We start from the raw sequence: 21,300 nt of genomic DNA, 5'->3' as shown, positions 1-21,300 counted from the left end.
ACAAAATTAGTGTGTATCACATATTGATCACATTCTTGTTGTTTTATCTGTGATTGTTTTTAGTCTCAGCTTGTTATTCACAATTCTCTAATGTTTTATGTGCTCACAGTGTTTGTGTGGTGATCTGTAAACTGACCATGATCCAGTGTGATATTCTCTGAGAGTCAAGCTTCCAAGGACATCAGTATTTCACACCAGGATGCTCTGCAGGACACCTTACTACTCTCCGTGGAGTTCAAACATCAGAAAGGATAAAAGATCTAAGACTTGGTGCAATCAGCTGCATGTAATGAAACAGGTCAAAGAAAAATGTGAGTTAAAAAAAAAGGAAATGGTGCCAGAGAAAGTAGAGACTTATCTCAGTGTTTATTGAAGTGAAATCACTCTTTGTTTCTTGCTTTGCAAATGTAGAAGATTACAGCAAATATCTCTCATTCCTCAGACCTAGGATTTGAAGGAAGGGTGGAAGAAAAGAGGTCTTCATGAGAAACAGCACTATCAAGAATTATCAGGCCAGGATTCTAGTCTCTGCTTGTGGGCTGTGTGACCTTGTGTAAATCATTTAGCCACCCTGTATTTGCAATTGCATTTATTGCAAAATTAAGTTTACCTCTCATACTCTCCTAGACCAAGAGCATCTTGAGGTTAGGAACTGGGTCCGATTAAATGATTTCTCCAGCACCCACACCACCCACTGTGGCCCAGTGGTCATCTGGCACAAAATATATTAAGAATATAATTTTGAATTTAAAAGGAGAGAGAACACAGGAGGTCCATGGTGGTCAGAGTTCAACTGAGGTATTGTAGGAAGGGAAAAGAGAGAGAAAAGGTCATTTTAGATTTCATGCAATTATTCAGAATGTATTTACTAAGCGTTTGCTACGTGCCAGGCACTTCTCTAGGTATTAAGAATTCTGCGGTGACCAAAATAAAAATGTCATCCTCAGAGATCTTGCATTCTAGTGGGCAAGGAAAACGATTAACAAGGTAAATAAGTAAATGGTACACAATGCCAGGTAATGACAAGGATATGCAGGAGAAAAATAACAGAAAAGGGAGAAAGGAAGGGGACGGATATTTAGCGGTGCAATTTTATTTAGGGCGCCAGGTAACACCGAGTGAGCCCATCTGAAAGAAACATAAAGGCAGGCTAAGAAATAAAGAATACATTTTTTTGAACAAAAAACTAATTTGCGCTGTACACTTTCACCTAAAGCACAGTTAAAAAAACAGTATTTATATTGTCAAAAAAAAAAAATTTAGAAAAATCCAGAATGGGGAGAGGAAACGAATGCAAACTCGGTCTGTGGGGTGCAGCGAGGAACGGGAAGTGAAGCACGTTAGGGGAGGAAAGAAAGGAGCAAGAATGCAGGACACCCTTTAACTTCACTTGAAACGAATCATGTTTCTTTTCCACTTGGCAAAAGGCAACGATTGTGCGATTTTTCAGAAAAATCCCTTTCCAGAGAAAGCCACGCTAGAGCTCTCTCCGGCCAGGGACCGTCTTTCCCGCCCCTCCATCAGGGTCACTGCCACTACGGCTTCTGATTGGCTTGGTGTAGGCGCGTGCGCTGCGCCTATTGGTCTCCGCGCCGGCCCGTAGACTAGCGGCCATCTTGGGTCCCGCGCCTCCTGCAGCGCCCTCTGGGAGTTGTAGTCCCGCGCTCCCCTCGGTCCAGTTGCGGGACTTTTGGCGCTCAGCTCCGGGTTCCCTTAGGTGGTCACCCCAGTGGGCAAGGCCCAGGCGGCGCTCCTGCCCCGCGCTCCCTCCCTCTGCCTTTCACTTCCCAGCAGCCAAGATCTCGGAAGGTAGGGGCGGGGAGCTAGCCCAAGTGGAAGAGTGTTTCTGGGGCGCGGGTCTGGGTTTCCACACGCGTCGGGTCATTGCCCCGGCAGCCCCGTTGGGCGGGGATGGGGCTGGCGCCGCCCGCGCCGCTCGTAGGACTGTCTGTTCGGAGGACCCTCCCAACTCTCCACCCTCCCCTCTTCCCCCGTCCCCGGCCTTCTCAGGGCTGGGACCCAAAACCCAAAACCCAGCCCAGTGCCGTGAGAGGATGCCGACTCACAGCGACCCTGCGGGGCAGAGTGGAGCTGCCTGTAGGGTTACTGGAGTAGGCTGCCGCGTCTCCTGCCGAACCGCCGGTGGGTGACCGCCCACCTTTCGGCTAGCAGCCGAGCGTCTTAACCACTGCACCACCAGGGCTCCAAGGCGACCAAGGGCGCTGACCCTAGCCCTAACCCGACCCTCCCTCACTGCATTTTGAGAGTGGGGAAACTGAGGCACGGGACCAGGCCTTCAGGGCTAGGGACCCCAGTTCGCGTGCTCGCGGTGCAGTCGGCGCTGGCCGCTCTGGGATGGCTTGCCACCTCCACCAGCCGGTAGTAGGGCTTCTGTCGCGAAAGGTCTGTCCCCGAGGGGCAGGCTGGACGCGCGCCCGGGACCGCCGCCGCGCAGGGCGACGACAGACGTGGTGGTGGTGATTTGAAGGGCGACAAAGAGCGCGAGTTCGTCGCGGTGGCTTCTCCTCAGTCCCCTGTGCGACTTCCCGACACGGCGTAAGGCTTAGTGCTGTTTTTACTTCCAGACGCAGGAACTTTTTCAGGGTATCCATGTGTCGGAAGGAGCCCTGGTGGCGCAGCGGCTAAGAGCTCAGCTGCTAACCAAAAGGTCGGCCCTTGGAATCCACCAGCCGCTCCTTGGAAACCCTAAGGGGCAGTTCTCCTCTGTCCTATAGGGTCGCTATGAGTCGGAACGGACTCGAAGCCAACGCGTTTTTTGGGGTTTTGCGTAGGAAAAGAGGCAGAGGAGTAGGATTTGAGCTCTATTTGCGGCCTCCTCCCTAAGGTTCCAGTTCTGGCACCGCCGGGTGACCTTGGACTAGCCACGTGCCTCTCGGAGCCTCCTGGCGCTTTTCTGGGGAAAAAAAAAAACAAAAAAACGAGCCTAACACTCCCTCCCCTAGCGGCCCCAAGAACTCAGTGTGAAGCCCAGATACTAACGAGGTTGTGCTTGGGAAAGTTTGCCATCTGCAAACTTACGGGTATTATTATTTTGGGCCACTTAGAAATGTACTGGGGACTAGCAGAAAATACTCGCTAGGGGTGTTTCATTAAGGCTGTGGTCGCCCGGGACGGGTGCTCCCGAGGGCCGCGCCGACTCCCCCCGCCCCAGTAACCTAGAAGAGTCGCCATAAATCCTCTGCTTCTCCATCGCTGGGCCCGCAGCCTGGGCAGCGGAGACTTCTGGGAACTGGAGTCCTGTTTCTCCCTTCTCGGCAGGCTGGTACTCCAGCTCCCAGGATTCCCTCTGGCCCACCGAGGTGTCTGCTGGGAGATGAAGTCTCAGTTCGCCGTTTTCCGGTGCACCCATCCTATTCGGAACTACAACTCCCATATGGCCCAGCGCTGTGGGCTGACAGCCTCTGAGTCCATCTACTGCAAACTGGACCCAAAAACAGATGTTTAGTAAAGATGTCTTGGGTTCCTTTGTTGATTGTATACGCCGTCCCAAATAAGGGAGGATACGTGCTTTCAGACAAAGCTAACACAGTTTACAGAGCGTGTTCACATCTTTGAATCTCCCATTTTGTACATGAGAAAATTTGTCAGTGGTCACACAGCTAGTACTAAAACGTAAAGAAATATTAATATATATTACGAGTGGGTGGTTTATTATGTAAATAATATATAAGATATAGTATATATATATTATGCATATATATCTTGTTATTAGTGCTTAATTTTCTCAAAAGCTGTGTGTATGTGAGAGAGAGAACCATTTTTATATCCATTTTACAGATTAGAAAAGGAAGGCTACAGAAGTTAAGCAGCTTGTTCAAAGTAACTCAGCTAGTGAATAGAAATAGAAATACTGAGGTTATAATCCAGCCTGCTTGACAGTCTATGTTTAGAAAAAAGAGCCCACCTTACTGAGCTGAGAGGGGACCCAGTCTTTCACGCTACCAATTTTGTAATCTTTCCATCCTGCAATGTTACCTGTGTAGTTAGGCCTAAATGTTAGAGCTGAAAATACATTTGAGATCATTCAGCTCTAAGGCTTAGAGCAGTTCCAGGCATATAGTAAAGGTTCCACAAATGTTAGTTATATATTGCTTTATAAAACCTTTATTTTAGAGCTGAGGAAACTGGCCAAGGATGGCAAAGCAGCTTGCCCAAGGTCATACAGTTTGTTTGCATTAGAGATCAGACTAGACCTAAGCATCTTATTTCCAAGCTGAGGTTTTTCTTTATTTCACCAGCAGTCAACTAGCAGTAGTACCAGATGTGTAGCAGTTTAGATAATGGTTTCTCCCCAACTTTGTCCTTTCTAGGGCACAAACCAGGACCAATTGTCATACTGGCCTTGTACTGACTGATGATATTGAGCTGCTCCATAGTCTCTTTACACAGATGTAGTTGATTTGATTCCTGTGTATTCCAGCCAGCGAGATCCACGTGTATAGTCGCCATTCGTGTTGTTGAAGAAAAGTTCTTGCAATGAAGAAGTCATTGGTCTTGCAATGCTATCTCCAGCATAATTTCTATCACCAAGGACATATTTTCCAACTACTGATCCTTCTTCTTTGTTTCTAACTTTTGCATTCCAATCACCTGTAATTATCAATGCATCTTGATTGCATGTTTGGTTGTTTTCAGACTGTACAAGTTGGTAAAAATCTTCAGTTTCCTCTTCTTTGGCCGTAGTGGTTGGTGCAAAAATTTGAGTAATAATAGTATTAGCTGGTCTTCCTTGTAGGCATGTGGATATTATCCTGTCACAGAGAGCGTTGTACTTCAGGATAGATCTTGAAATGTTCTTTTTGATGATGAACATGACAGCATTCTTCTTCAGCTTGTCATCTCCATCACAGTAGACCATACGATTATCTGATTCAAAATGGCCAATATTTCATTTGTCCATCAATAGTCCATTTCAGATATTTATCTTTATGTATTGTGTTTTATTTTTGATGGCTTGCAATCTTCCTAGATTCATACTTTGTACATTCCACATTCCAATTATTAATAGATGTTTGCAGCTGTTTCTTCTCACTTTGAGTCGTGCCACCTCAGCAAATGAAGGTCCTGAAAGCTTTACTCCATCCACATCATTGAAATTGACTCTACTTTTAGAAGGCAGCTCTTCCCCAGTTGTATTTTGAGTGCCTTCCACCTTAGGGGCTCATCTTCCAGTACTATATCAATGTTCTGCTGCTGTTCATAAGATTTGCACTGGCTAATTTTTTCAGAAGTAGAGCTCCGGGTCCTTCTTCCTAGTCTATCTTAGACTGGAAGCTCTGCTGAAACCTTTCCACCGTAGGTGGCCCTGCTGGTATTTGAAATACTGGTAGCATGGCTTCCAGCATCATAGCAACCTGTGACCCACCATGGTATGACAAACTGACAGACGAGTGGGTTTGATCTTATTATTGGGAAAGTCGTAATACTTCATTAAGTCAACCATTGTTTTTTTTGAGCATCTTTATATGTTTCTCTCTTGTTAGGTTCAAAGGCCACACGGAAATGGGTTATAAATGTACTTTAACTGTTTCACTTTATAAATGAGGAGAGTGAAGTACAAAGTGGTGGTCCACAGTGCTCATCTCATGCCCTTGTGTCAAGAGTTTCTGCAAGGATCCAGGTTTCTGGAGGCTTCATAGTACTGTGTGTGACCTTTTCAGGCTCATGGTTTCTTCACCTTGGTGCCCTCCTCCTAGCCTCATCCTGTAAATGAGTGGTGGAAGGCCTTAGGAAGTGTTTCTGTGTTCCCATCGTTACGTGTATGTACGTGCAGCTTCAATTTTCTCCATTTCTATTTTGGGAATTTTTCTCTTGGCTCCCAGTACTCTTTTGTTCTTTCAGACACTTGAAAACAAAATCTAACACTGAGTTTGAATTCGCAGACGTGAAAATCTAATTCTCTGTAAGGTATCAGAAACGAGCACACGGTTGTTTGAATTATACAAAATTTTTGTTGTAGAACACGCACTGACCCTTTCAATTGTGTATTCACAGAGAAGAAAGCAGGTGACACTCACCTCCTCTGCGTGATAGATGATTTTTACACAATTGGATAATAAAGTAACAGCTTTGTACACTACTGGCTAAACATTCCTGGAAGCAGTCACTGTGGGAGGAGTTCTCACTGTCCCCTTCCCTCCCCCAGCACTCTCCCAAATGACAGTCTGATCATTCAGCATCCTGCACGGTGCCTGGCCATCACTAGATACTGAAGTAGTATTTGTGGAATTGCATTCACAGGCACCCCGAGCTGTTTTCACTGAATCTGTTTTCTCTTTTAATGTGGAAATGCTGCTTTGAAATATAAGATGTAGCAGGTGACTTTCCTTTCAACATCTACATTGCAGAGAAAAATCTCAGCCTTTGAGGTCATTCTCCAGGGGGCATTCTCTCTGGGAATGTCCATGTCTGTGACTTCTCAGATGAGAAAGTGATCCAAATGGCAAAAAAAAAAAAAAAGGCAGAGAAGCAATGGAAGGTAGTGGTCTGGAGGCCCATGGTTGCAATCCGAGCCTTTCTTCCTGGGTGGGTCACTTAGCCCTTGGTTTCCTCTTCTGTGAAACAGGGATAATAAGCATTTCTATCGCACATAGTGATGATGAGGATGAAATAAGAGGGCATGTTTAAAACTATGAGCATGTTGTCAGGCACTTGGTAGCCTGCATTCAATAAATTAATATTAACTTCATTTTGTTATGATTAATAAAAACTTGACATATGAGAATTCATTCACTCTAGATTTAAACTGGAGGCAGATAGCTATTTTAAGAAAGGATTTCCCATTTGTTTTCTTAAAGTAGCATTTAAAATAGGAAGTTACCCACAACTCTTCAGGTAACTCATCTTGTCAGCTCAGTGATGCTCTCCTGTGTGGGCAGAGAGATGGCAACGCCCTTGGCCTGCTGCTCTATGGTTCCATCTGTGGATTAGATTGTGGATTGAAAAGTGGCCTGCATCTGTCCGTGCTGCAGTCTGTCCACTGCTAGACAGGACTGGGCCCATCTATCCCAGGAGCCTCCAGGTCGAAGTGAAGCCGCTGTCATCCAGCTGCTGTCATCCAGCTGCTGAGTACGCCCTGAGCGATGGCCATGCGGACTCGACAATGTTTCCTCCTAAAGCTGACAACTTCAGCAGCCATGAGGTTACTGATAAGGAGGTGAGTTACAGAAAAGGGGCGATGCAGGGGACAGAGAAAGAGAAACAGGAGTGAGGATCACAGGGGATGAAAGAAGGAAAAGCCGAGGCCCTCAGTGTGCTAAGCACGTGTTCACGCAGCAGATTTCTCCAGCGCCTAGGCTGCACTGCACACCGGCCGTACAGCAGTGAGTGTGGCTGTTGTGGAGGTGGTGTGTTCCAGGCTGCAGAAGGGGTCAGTCAGAAGGGAAGAGGGAGACAAGGAAGGAAGGAAGGGAAAGGGGAGTGAAATGTGATGATCAGAAAGAAGGCCTGGGTGCATGGGGTATACGAGGCAATGGAGGGGGAGGCGAGGCTGTGGAGGCAGGTGTGGGTGATACTGTGCAGAGTCCGTTTACTTGTGCTGGAAAGGAGTTTTGCACTTTATGTCAGGAGCATTGGGAAACTGGAACAGTCTTAAGTGGGGGAATGAAAGGATCGGATTTGTGTGTGTGTGTGTTTAAAAGACACTTCCAGATGTAGTAGTGAATTTGCAAAAGGCACCAGTCCATGTGGGAAGACCAGTGAGGTGAGTGCTTCTCAAAGTTCATATGCAGTTTCTCACACTGCGTACGAATCTCTTGCTGATCGTAAGATGCGTATTCTGATTTCGTAGGTGGTAATTTTTTTTTTAAGGGACTAGAGATTCAGCATTTCCAACAGGCTGATGCTGCTGGTCCATGGAGTAAATTCTGAGCAGCGAGGACTTAGGAGACTCTGGCTGTGGTCCAAGCAGGAGATGAGGGTGGTTAAGAAAATGGACTCTAGAGAGCAAAGGACCTGAATTTTAATTTTGGCCCTACCACTTACTAGCTGTGTGACTCTGGGAAAATGGCTTAACCTTTTAGAGCCTCAGTTTCTTCATTGGTGAAATAGGGGTGATAATTCCTGTTTCAGAGGGGTGCTTTAGGATTTCACTGAGGTAACTCACACAGTACCAGCCATGTGATAAGCACTAAATAAATGGTAACTTTGACTGTACTCATTGTTATTAATCAAAATCACAACTTTATGAACCCTGCTCCATGTTTCCTGTTTATCAAATTTTAAATACAAGGTATAATAGATTGCCTTCAGTTCTGCTGTTTTTCTTTATCTGTAACATATGACGTCTAGCACTTCTTTCGTCCATTATAAAATTTTGGGTATATGGGCATAGATATATCTCAGCTTGTACAATTGACTTCCTCTAATTTTATACAAAAAATTCTAAGATCCTTAAGGGAAGGTGTGATTATTAGGATGGGCATTTGAGTCACCTTGCCTCCTAATGGAAATTTATTTAACCCAATTATAGTGCCTCCTTCTTAATGTGATTTAAACCTGTTTGGATTGCTTTCCAGCCATTAGTTCCTGGTTATGGCTGCAGGTTAGAATCACATGGGTGGGGTCCCATCTGTTGTTGTTGTTGTCTGCCATCAAGTCTATTCCAATTCACAGCAACCCCATAGGACAGAGTAGAACTGCCCCATTGGCTTTCCTAGGCTGTAGTCTTTATGGGAGCAGATGGCCAGGTCTTTTCTCCCGCAGAACTGCAAGATAGGTTTGAACTGCCAGCCTTTTTGTTAGCAGTCCAGCACTTAATTGTTGTGCCACCAGAGCTCCTTGGGTGCCATCTAGATTAGCTGAATCAGAGCGGAGGGGAGGGAATGGATTAGGGGCAGCCTTTGTGCTTTCTTGTTTGCTTTTAATGTTTCTCAGGTGATTCTAAAGTGCATTTAGGATTAAGACCCACTGACTCTAACACCAGAACATCATGAAATTAATCAGCTACAACTTAACAGGTTAACAGTGTGGGTGGGGGATGAAATATCTAGAAGGTAGCATTTTGAAGGATTTCAGAGTGAAAGAGATGATAAACCTTATCACAGAGCCCTCGTGGAATTTGATGATTTTACTGTAGGTTGCGTCCTGGGTTATTTTTGAGGTTAGCTACCAGGCACACTCCCGCCCTGTTGCATCTCTAGCTGTGCTTACCTGAGTCAGCATTCTCCTGATGTTGAGTTTCAGGTTGTGTTTCCCCTCCTGGTGTTTAGTTTGTTCCATTCCTGATAGCTAAAAAAAAGAAAAAAGGATAAACCCATTAAAACTGTGTTCAAAAGAAACCAAGCTGCGTGCTTTGATGAGCCATGCAGCATTATCGAAAAGGTTTAAACTATTGTTCAGATAAAATGGAACCCTTTTTTGCTAGTTAAATAACATTCTCATATCCTAATTCAGTCGCTTGGAATGAACCACTTCCAGAGAGGCTGCCTGTTTTAAAGATTTTGGTAGTAGTCATTCTCCTCCCCTCCATTTCAGGGCAGAATAATTAAGCTAATTCGATTAAATACCTTTAATATTCTGGATTATCCATAATATTTTGGAACCCTTTCGTTTTAAAAGCTTATTTTCTTTCTCATAGGAAATGTGTATATTTATGTTTGTTGTATCTGTACTTATATTTAAAACCGTATACCCGTGTCCAGGAGTGTTCTCGGCCTGGGTTTATATTACCCTATGCCATAATTTCATGTTTCAGCGTTTCCTGAGCTTCTCCATTCGCCAGGAGGTTACTTCACAGTGCAGTAGCTTCATTTTTCTAGCGTGTGGACTCCATGGAGAGAAAAACAGAGGGTTTTTGCTAAAGGGTTTAATATAGTTTTTAAAAATTACATATTTTAGAGGCATTTTGTATGAATGCCAGGGTTTTCTTTTAATGACAAGTAAATAAGAATGGAGGAGAAAATTGAGAAACTGGTTAAGAGGTTTGCAAAAGGCACACGCTGACACTATTCTGGAACTTGAAGGCTCTGAGTCTTTTTTACATGTGTTTGTTAGTGTTGCTCATTATGGATTTACCTCTGTTTATTAACAGTCAGATTTTCCATTAAAATTCAGTATATTTTGCAGTTTCTCAGACTCACAGCTATCGAGCTAAAAACATCCTGAGAATGTTGAAGGCTCCGCCCTCCCGCGTTAGGCCTAGTGCGTGCACATTGTGATTGGGCACAGGCTGGAGGAGAGTGTGGTCTGCAATTGTTTCATCACTGGAGTTTGTGGTAGGTGGTAAAAACAGGTTTTCAATTTTCTGTAAGACTTGAAGCCTTCTTTGTTTTCAGTTTTGGAAAAAGAAAAGCAACGACAAAACAACTTGTGGCGGTCCTAAGCCTCCACATTAACTGAAGGCCAGTGCCTGCTTGGTTGTGTCAGGAGATGTTCACATTGTACCCATGAGCAGGAGTTGATATATGTGCTTGGAGCCCTGAGGACAGGCAGAGACAGGGCCTGGAATCTGCCAGAATAAGGTTGTTTCTCTCAACCCTGGAGCACTGGCTATTCCTGTTCAGCCTCTCCCAGGAATTTTGAGCAAGGTGAGGGTAGCGGTAGTGATCCGAGGGAGAGCAGGGAACAGCAAGAGAGAGAAAAACAGATACACAGAGGGCATGGAAGAGTTATAACAACAAAAAAGGTGGCTGGGGGTAGGGGAAGGGAATTTTGTTTTTATATCATCTATATTATGTAAATAAAAATAAGTCTCTGTTTACCAATTCCCTCATCACATGAAAGTGGCAGGTCTAATTTTCACTGGATTTGTTTTACCATTTTGGATGGTCTGCCTTGACGTATAGAGCATATGGGATACTTAGAATTCACTTCGGGGCACCTTATAGAGATGGGGAGTCACAGTTAGTGGGAGGTGCTGGTACCTTCAGAAGAGAGAAGTGATAGTGAAGGTACAAAACAACAGGTGGCCACTGCAGTCTGAACTCCCAGTTGCTGGGTTCTGCAGACTTGGGGGAAAAGCAAGGCCCAGAAGCTTCAGCAGCCAGTGGCCACAGATAAATCTGCAGCTGAGGCCCTCTCTTGGCTCATCTGAGCAGGGAATAAAGCTTCCTCTAGCCTCTTGAACTTCCAAGAGGCAACAGGCCAAGGTTTCCTTGGCTTACAGAAATTAGCTGTGTCTGGCTTTCTAGTGCAGATAGAACAGCTGGGCCTAAGTCCTAGGGGTCAGAGATTGGCTGGAACTGTATGTGAGAGTCCTGGTGAGGCCAGAAGCTTCTGCATTTCTAACAAGCTCCCAGGCGATGAAGATGCTGCTGGCCCATGAACTGCACTTTGAATAGCAAGGTTCTAGATTTTTATAGCTTCTGTGTTGTCATTCTGGTTGGTTTGTTTGTTTTAATAATATTTTATTGTGTTTTAGGTGAACATTTACACAGCAAATTAGATTCCCATTTAACAGTTTTTATATTCCATGACATTGTCGTTCCATTTTTCACAATGTGTTAGCATTCTCGTTATTTCCATTCTGTTCATTCTGTTTCCATTTATCTAGTCTCCCTGCTTCCCCTCATCTTCTCATCTTTGCTTTAGGGTAAATGTTGACCATCTGGTCTCTCATAGTTGATTATGTGATTATTTAAGGAAGCATAGTACTCATAACTGATATTTATTTTATGAGCTAATCTATTATTTGGTTGAAAGGTGACCTCCAGGAGTGACTTCAGTTCCAAGTTCAAAGGGATGTCTTAAGGTGATAGTCTTGGGGTTCCTCTAGTCCATGGATTAACAAGTCTGTCCTTTTTTAGGAATTTGAGTTTTGTTCTCTGCCATTTTGTTTTAATGTAACTAATACTGTTATTTAGATTTCATATACATATGTCATTCTATTATGGGCCAAGGGTGACCTTGGGCAAGTTATTTTGTTTTGCAGAGTTTTATTTTCCTCTGTAAAATGGCCATAATAGTACCTATTTCATACATAGGTATGAATTAAATGCATTAATCTATATAAAATATTAGCACTGTATCTTTCATATAGTAAGTGCTCAGCAAATATTAGCTATAATTTTTATTAATGTTATTGTATTTTACATTTTTCTTATTTGTGGGCTCAGAGATCCAGATCCATAGGCCCAGAGTGTGTGGCTTTACCACTTCCTACGTGTGTGAGTTGGGACACGTTTCTAGGCTACGTCTCAGTATCCTCATCTTTACAATGGGGATTATAATGGTAACTACCTAATACAGCTGTTGTGAGGGCTGAATGAGATTGTATGTTTAAAGCCCTTGACATGCATTAGCTGTTCTCATTATTATGAGTCGTAACCACTGGATTTGAGGGGTCTGCGTAAGCAGTCTGTTACTTGGGCCTGGCTAGGTTTTTGTGAGTGCTCTGCAGTAGACTCTGTTGATGAGTGGAAGGTATAGCCCACAGCCCCTGATAGGTTTAGTGACAGGTAAGTGGAAAGTGGGCCAGGAGGGCCTGGAAGTTAAGGCAAGTAGGCAAGTTAAGGCACCTGCTTTCAGACTCCTTCATCCTTGCCTCTTGCCAGAATATCAGCTGCGGCCCTGGTTGATGCCTCCCTAATGCCTGCCATCTCCATAGGCTCCTCCATTACCCAATACTATGCTCTCTGGAGACCAGGCTCCTATTACCCAATTTCTTACCGTTTTTTTCATCTGGGTTCTGCTACTCCCCCACTTCTGACCTTGGTGGGGTGTCAGGCCCATATCCTTCCTGACCTGTCTCTCTGTCATGTGGCAGTGAAAATCAAGAATAAAGACCTTGCTGTACAGGTGCCAAGAACAGAATGAAGGGGACCAAGGAGGGAAGAAGAGCAGTTTAGAATTACTGATTGGAGGAAGCGATACCAATCAACATTCATATGCTGAAATCACAAGCTCCCAGAATTTTTTTTATAGAACTTGAAGGAACAAGTGATGAGTTCATGTACTCTAGTCTCCTTTAATTGCATATTTGGAAAGCTGGGTATAAAGAGGGGAAATGACTTGCTCCCAGATGGTGTCGTGGGATCAGTGGAAGAATGGTGACCGTCTTTCTTAGTCTCCTATAGGTTAGGCCTCCTGATTTTGCTTCCTTAGCTTTTATTTTTAATATATAGACTTTACTTTTAGAGCAGTTTTAAGTGTACGGGAAAATCGTGCAGAAAACACAGAGCATTCTCTGATACCCCTTCTTCCCTGTACAATGTTTGACCAATTACTAATGTCTTGGGTCTTATTACATGTCTCTGACTTCCTTGGCTTTTACTACTCCTTTACAGCTTTATTCACCTCTAATACTTCATCAACACCTCTCTGCCTCCTACCTGTAAGCTCTATGAAGGCAGGAGTAGCAGCTGTTGTGCGGGCCTTGTGTCCCCAGCACCTGCACAGTGCCTTGCTTAGGGTAAATGACCCATGGCACCACACTACTTCTGGACTATCCTCCAGTACAGGCTATGAGCCATTTCTCTGCTTAGCGGAGTCTTGGCTAGGTGGGGATGATGGTGGGGGGAGTGTGTGTATGTGGAATCTACAGAAATCTGAGACATCAGCCCTATTTTCCTCATAGGAAAATAGCCTCTGATTACCAGTTTTCCTTCCCATTTCTTCTCTATAATGGGAATAATAGAATTAATGGGAATAATGCCTTGTTTATTGAGTTAATAAGGAGTCCTGGTGGTGCAGCGGTTACACACTCAGCTGCTTACCAAGAGATTGGTGGTTTGAATCCAGAAGGCACCCTGATGGAGAAAGATGTGTCAGTCTGCTTCTGTAAAGATTACAACCTTGGGAACCCTATGGGACAGTTCCACTCTGTGCTATAGGGTCGCCATGAGTTGGAATCAAGTCGATGGCAGCAGGTTTAGTTTTTGTGTTACTGAGTTAATACTGTCTCTTTTCCCTCTCTAGAAAGCAGGCCTCATGAGGGCAGGACCTTGTTGAGCCTGTTCATTGCTCTATCCCTGTTTTTCCAGGTCTCACAAGTGTTCCGCTTTTGACAGGGTGCAATCTTACCACTCTTCTGTTGCTCATTTTAGTGGAAAATATTTGTGTTTTCCTTCTCTGACAGGACTTCACCTTACACAGGTCCTGGTTCTCGCAGGTTTTACTATACTGCTTAGCTGTTGGAGTTGTGAGGATTAAGTGAAATCGCTGATGGGAAGCATGCGGTGCCTGGCACTCAGTAAATACTACCGTCGATTGGTATCCTTAAACCTGGAGCGATACTTCATCTGGTGCCTCGGGCGAGTAGTTTATGCGTGTGTCTCAGTTTTCAGGAGACGCTGGCGGCTTACTGGTTAAGTGCTACAGCTGCTAACCAGAAAGTTGAGAGTTCAAATCCACCAGGTGCTCCTTGGAAACTCTATGGGGCAGTTCTACTCTGTCCTATAGGGTCGCTATGAGTCGGAATCGACTTGACAGCAATGGGTTTGGTTTTTGGTTTTGTCAGTTTTCACTTTGAAAATCATAGCTAGCCCTGAATACTTTGTTATTTAGTGGAGCCTCGTATTTACTTTGGTCAGCAAATAAATGTAGAGGCCATCGGTTCTGGCTATATAAACTTTCCTGGAAATGTCCACGAACAACAGCCCAAGATTTAGCACAAAAAAATAAATCCTAGTTGATGTGAAAGAGAGGAATATAAATCAGAAAACAAACACATCCACAGTTCTGTAATATTTAAATGTCTTCGCATAAACACTTAAGATTCTCATTAGCCCAACATCAGAAAAATGATAAATATTAATATTTGTCATCAAAGGAAAGCTTAGAAATCAAAGCAGAGCAAACAATCATCGTATTCTAAGAATTACATAGTACTGAATGCATTTTCAATTTGATACCCCCGAAAATCTTTTTTTTTTTTTTTTGAATTTCTCTATGAGGCGATTTAATTTTTTTCAACCAGCTCACAAACTAAGACAACATACATTTCATCAGAAAAAGTTCAGGTGTTCTGCTGATTCAGATAATGTTCTCAAAAATTGAGGCTGTGTTGTGTTTTAAGTCTGCAAAAAAGACCCCCATGTGCCTGTACTAACCCTCCCCAGTGACCACCAGTTCTATTAGTATATAGTGACATTACAAATGGGCAAAACCATCGAAAGCTTCACCTTTTCACAGATTGGCTAGAAACCGTGATCCTACATTTTGAATTGTCTTTCTTAACGATCACTGGTACAAGTTTCAGTAACCGATAGTGAAGAGGGTCTTCATTGGTCCAACGAGTTTTCTATTCACTAAGTCCTGATAGAAAAAAATAAGAGTGGAAAGTCTTTTGTGCTCTGTTTGATTGGCTTATGTGAAAGTTTCCCTAAAAGATATTTTCTAAGATTGTCCTAGCTATTGTCTTTATACCTCAGGGCCCAGTTGATTTATCCTTGTAAGACCTTGTGGGTCCAGCTCCAGCTGGGTCATATTCTCTATGCCCAAAGATAGGGAATGATGACGCCAATGTTATTTCCCAAATCACATCTCATTTTTCATTGTTGCTGTTGTTGCTAGTTGCTATTAAGTGGATTCTACTCATGACGACATTAAATAAATGGTGTTGGGTCTTGTACTTAAAAGTCAAGTATCTTTATCCAGTGTGGGATCGTAATTCAGGATGCTGGGGCCTCTCTAGAATCTGATGTTCAAGGTTCATCATCTGACTCTGCATATGAGTTAAAACCAAGTGAGAAGAGACCTTGTATTTTATCAGATGACTATGAGCCAGTCACTACACTAAGACCTTTTCTTGGATTCTCTCATTTTATCCTCACAGCAACCCTATGAGGTAGACACTTGTATTCTCTGTTCTACATGCGAGAACACTGAGGCTCAGAGAGGCTTAAATAATGTAGGTCTGGACACTGAGCTCAGAGTGAGCGGAGGGACTGGGATATGGACGCAGGCTGTCCAGTTCAGGCTTTTGAGCTCTACGAGCTGATGTCCCCAGATGGTAGAAAGGTCAGATGTGTCTCCTAGCTGCTTTTCTGCATAATGAAGTCTACTGGATCAAGACAAGGATGTAAATGGATTTGATTTTATCAATGATAATAGCAAATAAACAGGAGAAAGATGTGGCAGTGGCTTCCCTAAAGATTCACAGCCTTGGAAACCCTATGGGGCAGCTCCACTCTGTCCTGTAGGGCCCCTATGAGTCAGAATGGACTTCCTGCAATGGATTTGTTTTCATTGTTTCCAAGATCATTCGATTTCATGCAAGGGGATGAATTTCAATATACCCAAAAAATCCAATCAGATTAGACTTATTTAAGGAAACATCAATATTTTCCTCAAATCACCAGCATCAAAACTATATTTATAAAATTAAAGAAAACATACTGCTTTTATATAATGCAAATTCACTTGGAAACACAATTTTTTTTTTTTTTAATCTTTTTCTGTAGCTTAGCTTGCAGCTGTTGGCATCAGTCTTTTTTTAAAGCACAAAAATAAATTGTTTCTTGTTAACTCCATTGGATCTGCAGGCAGATATCAGAGCAAGTTGGTGTCGATGAGGCCAACATTTTGGTCAGGAGGCCCAGATTATTCTAGGAGAAGGTGCTATTTAAAAAAGTTTTTTCACTGATTACATATGAAAATAAGTTCATTTTATATTTTAAAAATATACAAATGCTCAAAGAATGTAATAACATTCCCATTTCACTCCCTCGTGAGAGCACTGTCAGTATTTCAGAGCATACTTTTCTCTTTTTTCACGTATGTGTTCTGTTATTTTTCTAAAAATCAGGATCAGGCCTTATAGGTTGTTAACTATTTTTCACTCATCACTGCATCCTGTGCAATTTCTTATATCACTATTACTGCAGTGTACTCTACTATTAAAGCATACCATTACTTTTTAAACATATTCAATTGTTTAATATTTAGCTTTCTCTCAATATGTATGAATTAAAAAGTATTTGCATATATGCACAATCACATCCACGGCTCTTAGGAAACATTCTCAGAAGTGAAAATTCTGTGCTATATTGTCAGTTATAGGAGTAGCTACTTAGATTTTCTTCCCTTTAGGTGGTTCTCCTCTTTGGACCTGGAGTTCCCACACACAGCTTCTCCTAAGCTCTGCCTCCCATGAGCTTCAGAGAAGAGAATATAGAACCGGAAGCTGGTGGGGCGATTAACCACATTGGTCTTCAGGCTCTACTGGTTGGTCAAAACAAACCTATTGGGTTGTCTGTACCAGCCTTAACATGCCATGTATTATTTAGTATGTCAGCAAGAGAGCTTTCAGCTAGAAGTAACAGAAAACCCAACACGGTGGCTTAAAAAAAATAGAGGTTTATTTCTCTCACATAACAAGAAATCTAGAAACAGGTGTCTGTGGCTTTAGAGATGTCAAGGAGAGCATGGCTAGACGTTCTCGGCTTTTCCCCAGTGGTCACAGAATGACCTGAAGCAGGCATCATGTTTGTATTAGGGGAATCAGAAAGTGGTGAGAAAACAGAGAAGAATGAGACATGTTCTTGATCCTAAGAGTTATTAGCCTGATTAAAAAAAAAAAAAAAGTCTTTTTTTTCCTCTTATTGCGGAAGTAATATATGTTCGTTATAGAAAATTTAAATAGGAAAAAATATATTTCACACATAATCTCACTACCCAGAGGTAATCACTGCTGTGGTTTGGTGTTTATCTTTCTAGTCTAGTTGGAAATGCACAAAAATGTACAATTATCCAAAAACGTACTGTCTTGTACCTGTCTTTTTTTGTGTGTATGTGATATTTTATTGTGTTTTTGGTGAAAGCTTACACAGCAAATTAGGTTCTCATTTTACAATTTCTGTACATATTGGTCGCTATGAGTCTGAACTGATGACAATGGGTTTGGTTTTTTGGTATACATATCGGTCAGTGACATTAGTTACATTTTTCACAACATATCAGCATTCCCCATTCTGGTTGTTCCATTTCCCTTAATCTAGCTTCAGTGTTTGGTCTAGGGAAAATGTTTACTGTTTGGTTTCATTTAGATGATTATTTAGAGAAGCACAGTACTTGTGAGTTATGTTATTTATTTTATGGGCCAATCTGTCATTTGGCTGAAAAGTGACCTCTGGGAATGGTTTGAGTTCCAAGTTTAAAGGGTATCCCAGGGCAATAATCTCAGGCTTTCATCTGGTCTCTAGTGGTCCATTAAGTCTGGCCTTTTTTTTAGGAATTTGAATTTTGTTCTACACTTTTCTCCCATTCTATCTGGGACCATTTATTGAGTCTCTGATTAGAAGGTTTAGTAGTGGTAGCTGGGCACCATCTAGTACTTCTGTTCTCAAGGGAGGTGAGGCTGTTGTTTGTGTAGACTGGTAGCTCTGTGGACTGGTTTCTTTGTAAGTGGCCTTTTTAATCAGCATCTAGCTCAGTGCCTACACTTGGTAGAGGATTTAAAAAATTACTTAAAAATCAATGAATGATTTTTAAAAGTACACTGCAAATATTTTTTCCTGTATCTGTGAGTACTCTTCTATGGTGCATACTGCTCAGTTGTTTGGATGTTCCATAATTTATTTCACTAGTTATCTATTTTACCTGTAGAATTCTTTCAAAATTTTAACTCTCACAGATAATTCTTGCAGTGAACTTCTTCAAGTGTGTGTGAGCGTGTACACAAATCTGGTATCCTCAAATTCCTTTCAGAAATGGAATCACTGGGCCCGGGGGTAGAGACAGTTTTGAGGCCTCTAATGTACATCACCAAATTGCCTTCTTGAAATGTACCACTTTACAAGCAATAACAGTTCTTATAGCCTTGTTTCAGTTTTTTAATTTTTAATAGACTTAACTTTTTTTTTTTTATTATTAACTTTTATTAAGCTTCAAGTGAACATTTACAAATCCAATCAGTCTGTCACAAATATGTTTACATACATCTCACTCCCTACTCCCACTTGCTCTCCCCTTCTTGAGTCAGCCCTTTCAGTCTCTCCTTTCGTGACAATTTTGCCGGCTTCTCTCTCTCTCTATCCTCCCTTCCCCCCTCCAGACAAGAGATGCCAACACAATCTCCAGTGTCCACCTGATATAATTAGTTCACTCTTCATCAGCGTCTCTCTCCCACCCGCTGACCAGTCCCTTTCATGCCTGATGAGTTGTCTTCGGGGATGGTTCCTGTCCTGTGCCAACAGAAGGTCTGGGGACCATGGCCGCCGGGATTCCTCTAGTCTCAGTCAGACCATTAAGTTTGGTCTTTTTATAAGAATTTGGGGTCTGCATCCCACTGATCTCCTGCTCCCTCAGGGGTTCTCTATTGTGCTCCCTGTCAGGGCAGTCATCGATTGTGGTCGGGCACCAACTAGTTCTTCTGGTCTCAGGGTGATGTAGGTCTCTGGTTCATGTGGCCCTTTCTGTCTCTTGGGCTCTAAGTTGTCGTGTGGCCTTGGTGTTCTTCATTTTCCTTTGCTCCAGGTGGGTTGATACCAATTGATGCATCTTAGATGGCCGCTTGTTAGCATTTAAGACCCCAGATGCCACATTTCTAAGTGGGATGCAGAATGTTTTCATAATAGAATTATTTTGCCAATTGACTTAGAATTCCACGCAAACCATGTTCCCCAGACCCCCGCCCTTGCTCCGCTGACCTTTGAAGCCTTCATTTTATCCCGGAAACTTCTTTGCTTTTGGTCCAGTCCAATTGAGCTGACCTTCCATGTATTGAGTGTCATCTTTCCCTTCACCTAAAGCATTTCTTATCTACTGATTAATCAATAAAAAACCCTCTCCCACCCTCTCTCCCTCCCCCCCTCGTAACCACAAAAGTATGTGTTCTTCTCAGGTTTACTATTACTCAAGATCTTATAATAGTGGTCTTATACAATATTTGTCCTTTTGCCTCTGACTAATTTCGCTCAGCATAATGCCTTCCAGGTTCCTCCATGTTATGAAATGTTTCACAGATTCGTCACTATTCTTTATCGATGCATAGTATTCCATTGTGTGAATATACCACAATTTATTTACCCATTCATCCGTTGATGGACACCTTGGTTGCTTCCAACTTTTTGCTATTGTAAACAGAGCTGCAATAAACATGGGTGTGCATATATCTGTTTGTATGAAGGCTCTTGTATCTCTAGGGTATATTCCCAGGAGTGGGATTTCTGGGTTGTATGGTAGTTCTATTTCTAACTGTTTAAGATAACACCAGATACATTTCCAAAGTGGTTGTACCATTTTACATTCCCACCAGCAGTGTATAAGAGTTCCAATCTCTCCGCAGCCTCTCCAACATTTATTATTTTGTGTTTTTTGGATTAATGCCAGCCTTGCTGGTGTGAGATGGAATCTCATCGTAGTTTTAATTTGCATTTCTCTAATGGCTAATGATCGTGAGCATTTTCTCATGTATCTGTTGGCTGCCTGAATATCGTCTTTAGTGAAATGTGTGTTCATATCCTTTGCCCACTTTTTGATTGGGTTGTTTGTCTTTTTGTGGTTGAGTTTTGACAGAATCATGTAGATTTTAGAGATCAGGCACTGGTCTGAGATGTCATAGCTGAAAATTCTTTCCCAGTCTGTAGGTGGTCTTTTTACTCTTTTGGTGAAGTCTTTAGATGAGCATAGGTGTTTGATTTTTAGGAGTTCCCAATTATCGGGTTTCTCTTCATCATTTTCGGTAATGTTTTGTATTCTGTTTATGCCTTGTATTAGGGCTCCTAGGGTTGTCCCAATTTTTTCTTCCATGATCTTTATCGTTTTAGTCTTTATGTTTAGGTCTTTGATCCACTTGGAGTTAGTTTTTGTGCATGGTGTAAGGTATGGGTCCTGTTTCATTTTTTTGCAAATGAATATCCAGTTATGCCAGTACCATTTGTTAAAAAGGCTTTCTTTTCCCCAATTAATTGACACTAGTCCTTTGTCAAATATCAGCTGCTCATACGTGGATGGATCTATGTCTGGTTCTCAATTCTGTTCCATTGGTCTATGTGCCTGTTGTTGTACCAGTACCAGGCTGTTTTGACTACTGTGGCTGTATAATAGGTTCTGAAGTCAGGTAAAGTGAGGCCTCCCACTTTCTTCTTCTTTTTCAGTAGTGCTTTGCTTATCCGGGGGTTCTTTCCCTTCCATATGAAATTGGTGATTTGTTTCTCTATCCCCTTAAAATATGACATTGGAATTTGGATCGGAAGTGCGTTAAATGTATAGATGGCTTTTGGTAGAATAGACATTTTTACTATGTTATAGACTTAACTTTTTTAATAGATAATGCATTCATATGTTTCAGAAATCCAACAATACAAAAAGGTATAAAGTAAAGTTTTCTCCTTGATTCTGTCCCCGTAAATCCCATCTCCACCCTGCCTTAGGCAGTTCTTTTTATTAGTTTCTTTTATC

General features: G+C 42.5%; 1 protein-coding gene across 4 annotated transcripts in view; it reads left to right on the top strand.

Moving 5' to 3' along the window:
- Positions 1-1,604: 1,604 nt before the first annotated feature.
- FHIT (fragile histidine triad diadenosine triphosphatase) overlaps positions 1,605-21,300 on the top strand; it is a 1,766,300-nt gene continuing 1,746,604 nt past the window's right edge. For all 4 annotated transcript variants that reach the window (XM_049863424.1, XM_049863427.1, XM_049863426.1 and 1 more), the window contains exon 1: positions 1,605-1,809. The gene's annotated coding sequence lies outside the window, so the exon portion shown is untranslated. The remainder of the gene's footprint in view (positions 1,810-21,300) is intronic.

The sequence above is a fragment of the Elephas maximus genome, chromosome 20 (genome assembly GCF_024166365.1).
Source record: "Elephas maximus indicus isolate mEleMax1 chromosome 20, mEleMax1 primary haplotype, whole genome shotgun sequence".
Lineage (NCBI taxonomy): Eukaryota > Metazoa > Chordata > Mammalia > Proboscidea > Elephantidae > Elephas > Elephas maximus.
Note: the sequence above shows the minus strand (reverse complement) of the source record. Positions and strands in the feature narration are given on the sequence as shown.